Here is a 15,697-nt window from a genome sequence, read left to right on the forward strand (position 1 = left end):
TACTTGCCCTGTAGGGTTCTGTGAGAATTAAATAAAATATTTTAAACACCTGACACATAGTTAAAGCTCTGTAAATTATGCATATTACACATTTACTACAATGAACATAATGGAGATTGTAGCAAAATGGAAAAAATGAATACGACAATGTTAAAGGGGAAAAACTAAATATAAGATACAATCTTTATAGGATACAGTTGACCCTTGAACAACTGCACCGGTCAACTTATCTGTGCATATTTTTCAATAAACACGTATTATACGATCTGTGGTTGGTTGAATCCTCAGATGTGGAACCAGGGATGCAGAGGGAAGGCCAACTGTAAATTTATACGCAGATTTTCCACTGCACGGAGGCGTGGCACCCCTAACCCTTGAATTGTTCAAGGGTCAACTCTAATTGTGTAAAATATCTTTGCATGTGAACCAAGACCGGCAAGGAACATGGAAAACATAGAAACAGTTTTTTAAAATTCACCTTTCTCTGGTTTCCTGAATGGTCGTGAAGTTCCAGGCTTTTGGAGAAGATAGGAACACTGGAAATGATGCATTTGTGCTTCTTTCTTGTTTCCCTGTTTCCTTTCTTCCCTTAATATATGCTCAGTAGAAACAGGGGCCTCATATGCTCCTTCATAGCCAAGGGCAACGGTTTTCAGAAACTGAAACTAGATAGAGGTCAGGAAAGGATGAGGCGAGAAGGAGCGTCCAAAGTCAGTCCAGGAAGTGAGAAGTAGGAAAAACTCAGAATCCAGTACCTGTCAGCAAGGTGGGTTACAGCAGGAATGAAGTAATTACCCCCAGGCCATCTTTATGGTAGATAGAATGATTTCGAGAGCCGGATGGAGGAAGGGTCGCCCAGCAGTATTTTGAAGAGATGTGTTTCTTCCTGTTCCCAGGGCTCAGGGACCAGAGGAGGGCGAGGCAGGGAATCCGTGCCTGAGTCTGGTGGGACTGGATGTCCCTTTAAGGGCAGGGCATGGGAGAAGCACACATCTTCGAAACTGCTCTGAGTATGACCGTCACAGTCTCATTCAGCCAACTCCAGAAAAAACGTAAGGGAAGGGGGTAAAACAAATCAAGATGGAATAAAGGCTGCAGTACCAAAGAAAAGCAAAAAAAGAACAGCAAGGAGGGAGAAAGTGTCTTCCTACAACAAGGCGGACCAGATGGAAATAACTTCTGGGGGCCTTTTCAGGTTAAACAGGAGACAACAGGCCCCTAGTGGAGTCACCTGTACTAAACTCCATGTAACAAACCAAGACTTGATACCTAACCTAATTGCAGTTTTGACCCCCAGGAGTGTAGCCTTTAGCAAGTCCACCTGGAATGCCCTGGTAAGCACTGGTGAGGTAATCCCCCCAGAGGCCCTTGGCTTCCCCGTAGGAAGACGACCTTGCCTGAAACAACACATTCCTTGCTAATAATTTCCCTTTTCCTCCACCTTGAAAAACCTTTCCTCTTCTACAATTTGGTGATATTCCTTTCTGTTGCTACCTGGGAGGATGCCCGATTCATGAATCACTGAATAAAGCCAATTTGAGCCTTAAATTTACTCGGCTGGATTTTAACAAGGCACACATAGTTTGAACAGTCATGTGATAGGAAAATGGATTCACAAATATAACGAATTTAGGCATTGCAGCAGATTGCACCTTTCAGTCTGAATGTGCTTCCAGGAGTGGATAGAATCTGTGGGTTTATTGCTAACATTTTTTTGAATAGAAGAATGAGATTTCCATACACCCCCTGCAAATCAGGCAGGTGTCATGAAAGAGCCAGCTCAGTGATCGGGAGTCACTTGCCTGGTCTGAGCTTAAAACAGTCCCCTTGGGCACTAGATTCCTGAACTGTAAAAGGAAAGATTACATGCTAACAAACTGTGAGAATAACTGGAGGATCTATTTTGAAAATATTTTTCTATTTTGAAATGCTTATAGATTTACAGAAGACTTCTAGGGGTAGCACAGAGAGTTCTAGTACATACCATTCCCCCCAGCTTTCCCCAATGTTATCATCTTTCACAACTACAGCACATTTATCAAACCTGAGAAATTAGCGTTTCTATAATACTATTAACTAAATTCCACACTTTACTTGGAGTTTCCTATTTTTAAATAAGGCTGCTGTGTAGTACAGAACTGTGGCTTTGTCAGAGGCTCAGTTTTATATCCAATAAAAACTAAGGAAGGGACTTCCCTCGTGGTGCAGTGGTTAGAAATCCGCCTGCTATTGCAGAGGACACGGGTTCAAGTCCTGGTCCGGGAAGATCCCGCACGCGGAGCAACTAAGCCCGTGCGCCACAACTACTGAGCCTGCGCTCTAGAACCCGCGAGCCACAACTCCTGAAGCCTGAGCGCCTAGAGCCGGTGCTGCACAACAAGAGAAGCCACCGCAATGAGAAGCCCGTGCACCGCATCGAAGAATAGCCCCCACTCGCTGCAACTAGAGAAAGCCCGCACACAGCAACAAAGACGCAATGCGGCCAACAATAAATAAATAAATAAATTTATTAAAAAAAAAAAACTGAGGAAAATAAGTTTCCCCAGAGGATGTGAAAATTAAATGAGAGATGGTAGGTGAAATTGATTTTTATACTCCAAAGTGCTATTCACGGGAATGAGTCACACATGATACAAAGACATTTTTAGGTGTTTTAATAATTGATTTAGCACTGCTCCTGAAGTGGATAAAATCTGAAACAGGGTCTATTGCCCACAGCTGAAACACTGTTCTCAATTTGAAAGCGCAAAATTTGCACAGAGGAATTAGAACAAAGAAACAAATATACTAATTTAAGCCTGTCCTCTTGAATAGGAGCAAATAGATTTTTTAGCCGATAAACAGTTTACTGAAGTTCCTATAATATTATAACTTCTGAGTTTTAAATTGTGTGTGTATTGTTTTTAACTAATCAATTTCATGACTTAGAAATTTGAAAGCACAGTTTCATGGACAAGGTAAAAGATTTTTTAGGTTTTGAACTAAAATACATTTCTTAAGAAAGCTCAGGGGCTTCCCTGGTGGCGCAGTCGTTGGGAGTCCGCCTGCCGATGCAGGGGACATGGGTTCGTGCCCCGGTCTGGGAGGATCCCACGTGCCGCGGAGCAGCTGGGCCCGTGAGACACGGCCGCTGGGCCTGCGCGTCCAGAGCCTGTGCTCCGCAGCGGGAGAGGCCACAGCGGTGAGAAGCCCGCGTACCGCAAAAAAAAAAAAAAAAAAAAAGAAAGCTCAGGAAAAAATGATGGGAATGACATTAGGCAGTTATTTTTTGTTACCATTTCATTCAAGATTTAGAATATTCCTGATAATGATTTTGAGTAAATTATTTAAAATTCAGGCATTTAGCTTGAGGAGAAGTGTGTACTATGCCCTGGCTTTGTCACTAATTGTGTCACGTTCAGTTATTTATTTAACCTTACAGGTGTCATTTCCTCATTATAAAGGAGCACGATGGGACAGATCGCTTTTTAAAGATCTGTGGCACTAACATCGTGTGACTCTTTGGCCATAAGAGAGGAAGGCCTGAAGTTAAAGAGGAGAAAGAAAGAAAAATATAAATGTAGTTCACAGATGCAGTGTAGTTGTATTAGCTTTTTATATAGTGACATTGGATATTTTTGGTCTTTTGGGGTTGTCAGGGTTAAGATCCTTTTTCACAAAGGTATTTTCTCTGTGACAATTAGATATTTTTAGGGCCGTAAGCACAGCATCGCACATGCTCAAGCCCTAACCTGCTAGCCTTTTTGAGGGCACCCTTCCCATGTGGCTTAAATCGATCTCTAAATAGACCTAACAACGGGGTAATCACACTTCTTTTCTTAGAATAATGTCGTTTTAATTTTTTTAAGAGAAACTAGACAGGAATCCAACTATCTCGTTGCTTAGCAATCCAGGTTCATGGTGAAAAACATCTGAAGAAGTAAATAGTATCGCTTAAAAAAATATCTATGATGTCTCCTGTTAATAATGGGAAATTTAGGGCTTCCCTGGTGGCGCAGTGGTTGAGAGTCCGCCTGCCGATGCAGGGGACACGGGTTCGTGCCCCGGTCCGGGAGGATCCCACATGCCGCGGAGCGGCTGGGCCCGTGAGCCATGGCCGCTGGGCCTGTGCATCCGGAGCCTGTGCTCCGCGAGGGGAGAGGCCGCAGTAGTGAGAGGCCCGCGTATCGCAGAAAAAAAAAAAATAATAATAATAATGGGAAATTTATCAAATTAACTTTAATTGCAAAAATACAGAAAAGTTTAAAAAAATGAAAAACTTAACCTTTTGTCTACTTCTGACTTGTTAAATAAAATAAATAGAACATTACAGAATAGGTTTATTTTACAGGGAAGAACTTTGGGGAAGTTTTTTGTTTTGTTTTGTTTTTTGTTTTTTTCAAGAAACACATTAAGATTCAAAAGAAAAAATTAAATAAATAACAACCAAGGTAAAGAAATTCTCGTACAACATGTCCATCCAAGAGCACACCCATTTTTCCTTCATGGAGAGTCATTTATATTCTCCCCCGTGAAAATATTAGCACCACTTCCCCTTGGCTGGATTCCTTGACACTCCCTACAGTGAGAGCAGACATCTGTTACTGAGCCTCTATTTAGGGAAAATGTATTAACGCTCAGAATACACAAAGGAAGAAATCTCATCTATAACACCCAGCATGGGATTTTTCAACCCCATCCCCTAAAAGAGTGATCTGAGCAGAACCTCTGAATATCTGATATAATTAGCTTCTCTTGTCAACAGAAGACACTGTTGCATTGTGGATTCCCAAAAGATATGTTTACCAAACACCTGTGACGGTGACCTTATTTGGAAACAGGATCTTTGCAGGTAAAATCAAGGTAAGAATCTTGAGATGAGATTATCCTGGATTAACGTGGCCCTACATCCGATGACAAGCGCCCTTGTAAGAGATGAAGGCTATGTGAAGAAAGCCCAAGGTTGGAGTGATGCAGCCATTGGATGCCAAGGAATGTTGGCAGCTACCATCAGCTAGGAGAGGGGCATGGAACAGATTCTCCCTCAGAGCCTCCAGAAGGAAACAGCCCTGCTGACACTCTGATTTTGGACTTCTCGACTCCAGAGCTGGGAGAGAATAAATGTGTGTTGTTGCCAGCCACCCAGTTTGTGGTTACTTGTTACAGCAGTCCTACGAAACTAATACTGGGCACTTCTACTGAGAACTGCTTCCTCTTTCACTAGAAATGTTGTAAGAATTTAATAAGGTTGGCAAAGCTTTCTCGTGTAGTAAGTCCCCTAGAAGGACCACTTGTTCCAAAGTGAAGAGGGTCATAGGAAAACCATTAAGTAGGAGTACAGAGAAGGAAACCTATTGCCTGTAGAGAATGACACTTTCCTATAAAATAAGGACACTGAATTTTAATAGACACAGAGAACTTTAGTGTCTTCCTACAAAGCTATCCTTACACGCTACACCTAATTCAAGTTGCTACCTTCACTCACACTTTTGAAAGTCTTCTTTTGTAATTGACTTTAGAACCTGTTGGGAAGTTTAGTGTTCTCTAGAGAAACAAAACCAGTAATTTATATATATATATGGGATCAGGGGGAGAGAGAGAGAGAGAGGGAGACATTGATTTATTATAAAGAATGGGCTCATGCAATTTTGGAGGTTGAGAAATCCCACAGTCTGCCGTCTGCAAGCTGGTCGTGTGGTTAGGTCTGGTCTAAAGATCTGACAACGAGGAGAGCTGATGATGTAGATTCCAGTCCAGATCTGAAGGCTTGAGCACCAGGCATGCTGAAGGCAGACGAAGGTGGACGTCCCAGCTCAAGTAATCAGCAGGAAGGACCAAGTTCTTCCTTCCCCCACCTTTTTGTTCTATTTGGACCCTCGACATGTTGGATGATACCCACCCACACTAGAGAGGGCAATCTTCTTTACTGACTCCATTGATTCAAATACTAATTTCATCCGGAAGTACCCTCACAGACACACCTAGAAATAATGTTTAGCCAAATATCTGGGCACCCCACGACCCAGTCAGGTTGACAGTTAAAATTAAGCGTCATACAGGTTATGCAAGCAAAACAATATCATTCATTTATAGTCACAATTTCAATGTTATTATCAAATCTTTCTTCATAGGCAATTTAAATTACAATTAAAGTGACAAATACTGAACTTGAATCCACATGACTTCTAACTTAAAAAATTAGATAGATAGATGGATCCTCAAAAGATGAAGAAATTTCACTATTTATAATTTTATAACAACCAGACTGGCAAAAATTAAAAGTGTGACAGTACCTGTTTTTTCTTTTGGCTGTGCCACACAGCATGCAGGATCTTAAGTTCCCCAACCAGGGATCGAACCTGCACCCCCTGCAGTGGAAGCGTGGAGCCTTAACCACTGGACCGCCGCGGAAGTCCAACAATATCATTTTAAAGCAAAGATATAAAACTTTAGGACATCTACATCTCTGCTGCTGGCACTTCTACCGGAAGAACTGCTATACTCATTAGGTCATAAAGATGCAGGTGCCAATACTTCGCATCCCAATAATTCTAACCCTAGGTGTGTAGAAGTAGCTCTTACACAGATGCAGCAAGAGACTTGCAGGTTTCAAGGTAACATTATTTATTATAACAAAAGAGTGGAAACAGCCCAAATTTCCATTAACAAAAGAATGGATAAGTCAGTGGACCAGATCTATACAATGGAATATAGCACTCAAAGTGAGTGAACCGCAGTTATATACATGTATCAACATGCCAATATGGATGAAGCTCACAACCATAATGGTGAACAGTAACCAAAAAAAGTAAGTTGCAGAATGCTTATGAGTATGTAACACACTGGAAGCGCCCTGCTCATAAACCCTTAGGCCTTATCATTTCAGCACAGGCCAGTCCAACCCCTAACTGTCAGTAATTTCAGCCCTTTGCCAGAGGGGTTCCTTTGTTTGCAAAGCCCACTCTGCCTGCACACGAGGCAGGCCAGAAGTGCCAGGGAATTAACACCCTCCAGCAGCCAGCCCTCAACCAATGATCCACAGGACCTGTGTATAAATACTTGGGAGGATTAATTCCAAAGTGTATACTCTACTCCGTCTCCTCAGTGTGATAAAGATATATTTTACTTTATGATTTAGAAATAGATACATGTTTTAATTTTGATTAGTTAGGAAAGGAATTATAACAGCTGAATGTGAGCTCTTTTCTGTTGGATAAAAACAAAAACTTCGGTAGCTAAGTTCTTAAAACCAAGAATATTCTGAGATTGTTACCAAACATTTCCAAATTACAGGGGAAATTCTGATTTTTAGGTCTCATGTTCTTGCAAAGTAAACAGCTTCTTACACTTTTTTTTTTTAAAGCTGCTACTTGTATTATGAAAATAGGTCGTTTTGCTTGAAATATAGGAGGAAAGAAATCAGTCTTTTGTAAACTTGAGAAATGAATTAAAAGTTTTTCTAGAATAAAATTCCTTCTTGTCATGATGGAATTAATCGGTTATTTATTTATTAAAAAAAAAAAAAAGAACAGGTGTAGCAGGTAGTTAAGGGTACAGAAGCTAGAGCGGACTGCCTGGGTTTGAAACCAGAGTCTGGCACTTGCTAGCTGTGTGACTTTGAGCAAGTCTCTTAACCTCTTTGTGCCTCAGTTTCCCCATCTGCTGAATGGGGATGAAACAATATTTACCTTTTATGGTTGTTGTGAGGACTAGAGTTAAAACATGTAACAAATTTAGAATAGTGTCTTACAAAGACCAAGGTCCCGAAGACTGTTAGCTCTTCCTATTGCATTCGCAAGAAAACCATAAGGGAAATTTTAAACACAATATTCAGAACAGTGGTTATCTTTGGAAGGGAGAGAGCTTGATAGGTTCAGAGATGGGTATATGGGGGTCTCAAAGGTATTAGTTATGTTCTATTATTTTTAAGTTGGGTAATGGATATATTTTTGTTGTTTTATTATTATGCTTTATAACTTACATATAAATTACATCTTTTAAAATATCTATCAAATAGTGCATAACTTTTAAAAGTTGAAAAAATAAAATAATCTCCACCAAATGTATTCAAATTTATATGTCTTTTATGATTTCAGAGTACTCTTTGCTTCAGCTAAGGCCAGTTCTTCCCCCACCACCCTGGTTGTGAACTCCTTGCTTTGTGGTCACTGTAATATTTGGGCGGGGGGCGGGGGGGAGACAGGGAGGAAAAGTAATGATAGTCCATATGTCCCTGGCATCTATTCAGAGCAGTGTGCACAATATAACGCTCTTTTGTAAGAAATGTTTTAGATTTTTAAAATAAATTTAGTGAACCTATTTTTGGTGGTCATTTGTTTTTTAAGACGGTCATTTTTCAAATGGCTGAATTCCCCTCAACCTGTCCCCAAACTAAACATTAAGTTTAATTTTCAGTCCTCTGTTGGATATAAATAAATGCATCTCTTCTTGGACTTAGGCAAAATATCTTGACACATTCAGTTCTGGTGATTTCTTAAGTGATTTCAAAGTCCATTGCTTGGGAGGAAATTCCACCACACATTCATGCTTATAATAAGTTGGGGATTTTTGTTTGTTTTTGCAAATGCCTGCCCCTACCTTGCAACAATTTTCTGTTTGTAATTGTGAAGAACCAAGGTGGGGAGCAATACAACAGATGGAGTAGTTGGTATAAGTATGTACTAGAAGCCTAATTAATGGCGGCAAGTTTTATTAATCAGAATAATACTTGGTTATGGAAGTGCCTGATGCTAAATAAATTCTGATTCTTTTTTATTAGATAATTTTTCTCCTATAGACTTAAACCATCAGCTTGGTAGTGTATATTAGTTAAACTTTGTAAAAAAATATATATATATTCTTGTTTTTCCATTGTATGCAAATTGAAAGAAAAAGATGTACCACTTCCCTGTTGTATGTTGGATCATGTAGGAAATGTTTGTCAACAATTCAAAAAAAGATGAAAAAAGTTCCTGTGAATTTTTGTATAGTATCTTGGCATTTGTACTGATAGTTAAAAGTTCACTTCCAAATAAAACTCTCATAATTCTAGATTTGATGTGGGTTTGAACAAGGGTTGATTGACACCTGTAAAATTTGTTAAAACATTCCTCTTATAAGGACATACAATAATCTTAAATTATAAAAAAAATTATTTCTTTTTGAATGAGCATTGCACTTAAAACATTTAACAATTAGTATATGCTTATTTTAGAAAAAAAGCTTGTGCAATAAAAAGAAAAAAGTATGCTCACTATATCATCTATATTCATCTATAACCACTGCTAATATCTTGATGTCTATCCTTCTGGACTTTATATTCTATTATAGATCTTAAAACAAAATTACATTATAAAGAAGTGCTACTAAATGATATCCTTTTAAAACTTAATATACTGGGAACATTTTTCTTTTTTGTTATTTTTTTTAAATTAGATTCCTTTGCAGGAATAAACAGAAGAGATTCAACAGCTGCTAGATCAGCAGAAGGAAGAAGAGTTTACTGTAAGTATGCCTGGCACTAAGGGATACAGGATCCATGAGACCCTAGAAGGGACACTTGGCAGCAGAAGCTTGAGAAGCTCCCTCTAGGGTTCCACCGCTAAAGTGAAGACACATCAATGTGTATTGGGGCGGCGCTCTCTTCTTTATACTGACAGGCTTCCCTGCCATACGTTTTGTTGTTGTTGTTGTTGTTGTTTTGCGGTACACGGGCCTCTCACTGTTGTGGCCTCTCCCGTTGCGGAGCACAGGCTCCGGACGCGCAGGCTCAGCGGCCATGGCATACGGGCCCAGCCGCTCCGCGGCACGTGGGATCCTCCCGGACCGGGGCACGAACCCGTGTCCCCTGCATCGGCAGGCGGACTCCCAACAACTGCGCCACCAGGGAAACCCCATACATATCTTTTTCAGGTCCTTGTAGCTTCTGCTTTTTCAGTTTCTTCTTTCCCGTGACTTCAACCTATCAAAACCTTTGGCTTTTTGGTGACCCACTATTACCCTTCTAGCCTCTCCTTATTTGGTGGAGTTTCACCTTTAGCCTCACTCTGTCAACCACTTAAATCTCTCTGCAGTTTCCATTTCAGGTTCACAAGACTGAGGTTCCAATAGATCCTGATAGACTCCTTAGGGATGGGACTCTTGTGTCAGGACTTCAGATACGTTAGTGGTTAAGAGACTGGCTGTCCTCGGGCCAGATGTCTGCCCACTCCTGGTCTGTTTGGTTGTGTCCTGCCCTTGCCCCACAGCCCGCGCTTTATCCTTTCCTATAAAATGTCTCTGGTTAGAGTTGTGGTGCCCTGTTGTGGAAACTTTAGGTATTACAGTCACCATAATTTTCCTCTAGAATTGTTTTCAAATTACGGGTGCGTTACTTTAGGATGATAAAATCAACTAGAGGCTGACAACCAGAATTTTAAGAATGGAATAGTGTGGAATGGAATGGAACAGAACAGAATGGAACTGAACACAAAGGAACAAAACAGAATAGTATAGCATAGAATAGAACAGAATATATGAGTGCATAGTACATCTTATGAGTGAGTATTGTTTCATGAAACTTATTTCAGATGTGTGTGTGTATAAAACAACATATATGATATTCAAAAAATTTACAAACGGGCGTGACACAGGAATAGACACCCACAGTAAATAACTAGTACAATTGAACTGGTGGGAGACAGCTGACCCTCAACCTGTTATGGATGGGCATGGTTGTGATAAACGTGTTTATTTCTTAATATCAGTCATGTCAAAAGAATTTGAAAGACATTGTTCTAGAACTCAATAAAGTTATACATCAAAATTTTAATGAGTGTGTCCTATTTGTACAAATGTGCTATAATTCATGCAACCTACTGGTCCTGTCTCTTTTTTATTTTTCCCTTCTCTTTACTCACAAGGAATACGAAACAGTCCCACCACTATGAGAGGCCCTAAGTGATTTGGATACACTCTTAGGACACAGCTCTCTTGCATGTGACACACACATTCATTCTCTCCAACCCTCCTTCCTTCCATTCTTCTCCTCCTGCTCCTTCATCCCCCCGCCCCCCCATCTCACACAGACACACACACACACACATTGAGCATTACTGTTTTTAACCATTTTCCTATTACTGTCTGTTTAGATCGGCTCTTCCATTTACTGGGTGTGTGACCAGGTGACTTAACCTCTCTGTGCCTCAGTCCTTCATCTGTAATGTGGGCATGATAATAACAACAGTACCTTCCCCTCAGAGTTGTCTGGGAGGGCTGAATGAATCAACCTATGTAAAGTGCTCAGACGAGTGTCTACGACATAGTAAATACTCAATTCAATGTTAGCACTTATCATTCTTTAGATTGTGTCCAGTTTTTCACAATTACAAGTAAAAATATTGATTCAATGAATACTTCTGTAGCGAAATCTTTGGAAACAGACTTTATTAAGTCTACTTAGGGAAATAGCATTGCTAGGTGAAATATGTACATTTTTAAGGTTTTTTTAAAGAATTTTGCTATATTATCTACCTGACAGGATCTTCTACCACCAATGTTTGAGAGCCCATTTCCCAGAAACTCTAGTCAACACTAGGTGTTATGATTTAAAACAAAAAGTCCTGGCAATTTGATTGGGAAATAACGATATCCATTATTGTATAAATTTGCTTCTCTTTGATCACAAGTGACATAGAATAATTTTTCAAGTGCTTATTCGTCATTTATACTGACTCTCCAGCAGAGCACGTTGAGAGTGTGTCTTGATGTTGAGTTACTTTTACATGTGAGTATGTCCCCATTAATCTGTGAAAGTCTCACATTTGAATCTTCCACTGTAGCTGAGCACATGTCCTGCACACAACTGGTCCCAATACATCTTAGTTGAATAAAGTATCACAGTCACCACATCTGATTTCTGCAATGGATTGTTGAGCAGAATTCTCCAGCAGTCAGAAAAGGGAAAACATCAGATTGATCTACTCCGGACTATCTTAACATGGCCTTGGGCAAAGGGAGGCGGTGTCCTGCCTTTGTGTGTCTGAGAATTGGATGATTACATAAGAGCATTTAAATACATTTCTTTTTTATTACTGCTTCTCTCTGGGGGTTATTTGTCCAAATGTTCCCCTTCTCAAAGAAAAGAGAATTGTTTTCATCTGTGAGACTATGCAAAGACTATAGTTCCAAATGGGACGGCCTTTTCATCATCGAAAAATGTGTATAAAGCAACTACTGTGTGCTACGCATGGAAAAGGTGTGTGTGAGCGTGCGTGCGTGTGTGTGTGTGTGTGTGCGTGAGCGAGGGCAGGAATGGGTATGTGTACAACGTACAAAAAACATGCTCTTCCTGCAGGAAATTAGCCTTTAGTTGGTGAAGGAAGTAACATAGCGTAGAGAGGATGATGCTGAAGGGCATCCAGAAATTGACATTCGATACCCAGGCAGCTCGAACTTACTTTGTCAACTTGGGCAAGTCCCTTAACCTCTCTGCGCTTTAGTTTCTTTACCTGGGAAATTAAGAACAATGCAATTGTGTTTCTAACAACCTCCTGCGAGCTATAGGGTGTAAGAGGGTAAAGGGATGGGATGAGAGAGACACAGTAAGACTCCTAAGTGGTCATTGTCATGCAGTGAGAGAAGGGCCAGGCAAGGGAGAAAGGCTTAAGGGGAAAATGGCATGTCCAGGTGAGGCGATCCAGGAGGATTTGTGTTGAAGTTAGAATCTGAACTGACCTGCACAGTAGAGAAGAGGGTGTGGGAAGCAAAATTGGGGAAACAGCATGAGCAAAGAGCAAAAGCCAAGGTGAAAAATTGCCAGACTTATCCACGGAAGGAGAAAGAGCAGTTTGGCTGGAACAGAGGCTTCATGCAAGTATTCACTGAGATTTCACTGGAAGAATGAAAGTGTTGTCGGGGAGGGCCGTGACCAAGCGCAGGAGCTCACCCTCAGGGCTGCGGGCCACTTGCAGGAAGAGTGTCTCAGGATTTCCAGGAGCACCGGGTTGAGAGAGGAGCGTGCGTGGGTCTGTTAGTGCACGTGGTCGGGTAAGAGTGAGAGGGGGCAGCAGGGCGTGGAAGGGCTCTTCTGTGACACGGCTTTGTCATTTCAGCTATGAGTCCTGGGTTGACTTGAAGGTTTTTGAACGGAGTCAACGCAGAGCAGTGCTTTAGGGCAACTAACCTGGGGGAAATACAGAGTAGGCTGGAGAAATAAGAGATTGGAGGAGGGAAGTCAGTTAGGAGGCTATTAGACTCTGCAAGGCCTCATGCCAAACTTTGGGTCCTGGCAGTGAACACGAAGAAGTTATGGCTACCAGAGCTGGTTGTGAGGAATGGCTGATAGAAAATTCCCCACAGGAAGCTGGTGACACAGACCCTGAAGGTGGAGGAGGTGAGGAAAGTGTCCAGTGAAGGGCAGAGAGTGGAATCACAAAACAGGGAAGGAGAAAGGAGGAGAAACACTTTCTCCTCTGAGCTGAGGAAGATTTCCAAAAGGAGGAGAAGGCGGTCACGCCTTTGTCTTTTTCTTTCTTTTCAGGAAAGTCTGGTGCAGTGGGAGGTGATCTCCGGCAGTGGTTCGGGCAGGAGTTTTGCAGTCAGACAGACGTAGAATGCTTTTTAGTCACAGATTTTTAGTTAGTGGCTCCATCACTGACGGAAGGGATGATGATCACCAAGTTACTTTGAATCTAGTTATGCTTCTGTTTCCTCATCTGTAAATGCAGATGTTAATGAAAACTTCTGACTAGGTCCCTTGTGAGAATATTCCCCCAGAGCAAAGATAATAAACAATAGCTATTGGTCAAACTATAATTATTATTTTCATGTATTTCTATTTTTATATGTACTGAGAGCGTAACCACAGAACTAGCCCAAACTAGCCCTATTCTGAGTTGTTCTTTAGAGACAACAGAAACAAACTATAAGTCATGCAGCCAAAGTATACATAGAGGAGACAATTTTGACCTCAAACAAGACCTGGAACCAAAATTTCTCCCCTCACGGAACCAAAGGACCAGACATGACCTGAACCTGAGCACAGGAACCCTTTCAGAAACGAATGGTCCACTGTCCAGGAAGATCCGGTGCTGAAGCCCCGTTCCCGCACCTGACCATAAATGGCCTGCCATTCCAAAGCCTGCCAATCAAAACCTGCCTGCCAGCATTTCCTCATACCAACCCCCTCGCCTAACTCTGTAACGGGTAAGGGAATCCCAGATGGGGAGAGAGATCTGAGGTTTGTCTCCTGTCTCCTGACTCGGCCGCCCTGCAATAAAGCCTTTTCTCCCTGCAAAGAGCATTCCCTTGGCATTGGTATCTGGCCATGAAGCCCACTCGCTCCTGTACAAGGATTGAAGGGGTTCAACGTTGTGGCTGGAGGCTAAAAAGTGGTGAGGATTAGATAACCGTGAGGGGAAAGGAAAAGGAAGGGAGACATTTTGTGATCAAACATCTGATTTCTCCTTTTTTCTCTATGTCTCATTAAAATTTTTTTATTAAAGAAATTTTCAAATACAAATGAATCTGTATACAAAACAGAAACAGACTCACAGACATAGAAAACAGACTTGTAGTTACCAAAAGGGAGAGGGAGGAGAGGGATAATTTTAGGAGTATGGGATTAACAGATACAAACTGCTATACATAAAATGGAGAAGCAACAAGGATCTACTGTATAGCACAGAGAACTGTACCCAATATCTTGTAATGACCTATAATGGAACATAACCTGCAACAAACAAACAAACCACAAATCACCATGCTCTCTATACCTGAAACGTAACACAATGTTTTGAGTCAACTATACTTCAAAAAAAACTAAGAAAAAAAGGTAAAGAAAATTTCAAACACAAAAGTAGAAAGAGTAGTATAATGAACCCCTTTGTACTGAACACCCAGCTTCAACATTTTGCCAACCTTGTATTATTATTTTTGGATGAAATTATTTTAAAGCAAATCTCAGATATGATTTCTTGTAATCTTTTTAAAAGAACATGAAAATCAATTCCCAGCAGTATTATGGATGAGCTATCTTTTATATTCTTTTATTTTTCCAATTATTTATTTATTTTATTTTTGGCTGCGTTGTGTCTTTGTTGCTGTGCGCGGGCTTTCTCTAGTTGCAGCGAGCGGGGGCTACTCTTTGTTGCGGTGCACGGGCTCCTCATTGCGGTGGCTTCTCTTGTTGCAGAGCTCGGGCTCTAGGCGCATGGGCTTCGGTAGTTGTGGCACTTGGGCTCAGCAGTTGTGGCTCACGGGCTCCAGAGCACAGGCTCAGTAGTTGTGGCTCATGGGGCTTAGTTGCTCTGTGGCATGTGGGATCTCCCTGGACCAGGGCTCAAACCCATGTCCCCTGCATTGGCAGGCAGATTCTTAACCACTGAGCCACCAGGGAAGTCCCAAGCTATCTTTAAGAAACACTCCACTAGTTTTTTTTTTTATGCTGAATTAAATAAGGGAAAAAACTTAAAATGCATTGAAGAGTTAGCAAGCAAGAAAGGACTTCTCAGAGTCAAAAAGCTAAGTAAAACTAAAAATAAGAGAAGTATGCAAAGAACTAAAACTGGTTTTCACCTTGAGGATTTTAACTTAACCCAGCTGGGCATGAGTTTCCATTCTTGGTGGTTTCTGAGGATTCAGGGGACAGTGCCCCAAGCCCAGGATCCACACAAGGCTGGGAGCATAATAAGAGATTTCTATTTTCCCGCATTTATGCTGGGTTTGTTTTTGTAGGTCT

Source organism: Phocoena phocoena, chromosome 9 (assembly GCF_963924675.1).
Source record: "Phocoena phocoena chromosome 9, mPhoPho1.1, whole genome shotgun sequence".
NCBI classification, from domain to species: domain Eukaryota; kingdom Metazoa; phylum Chordata; class Mammalia; order Artiodactyla; family Phocoenidae; genus Phocoena; species Phocoena phocoena.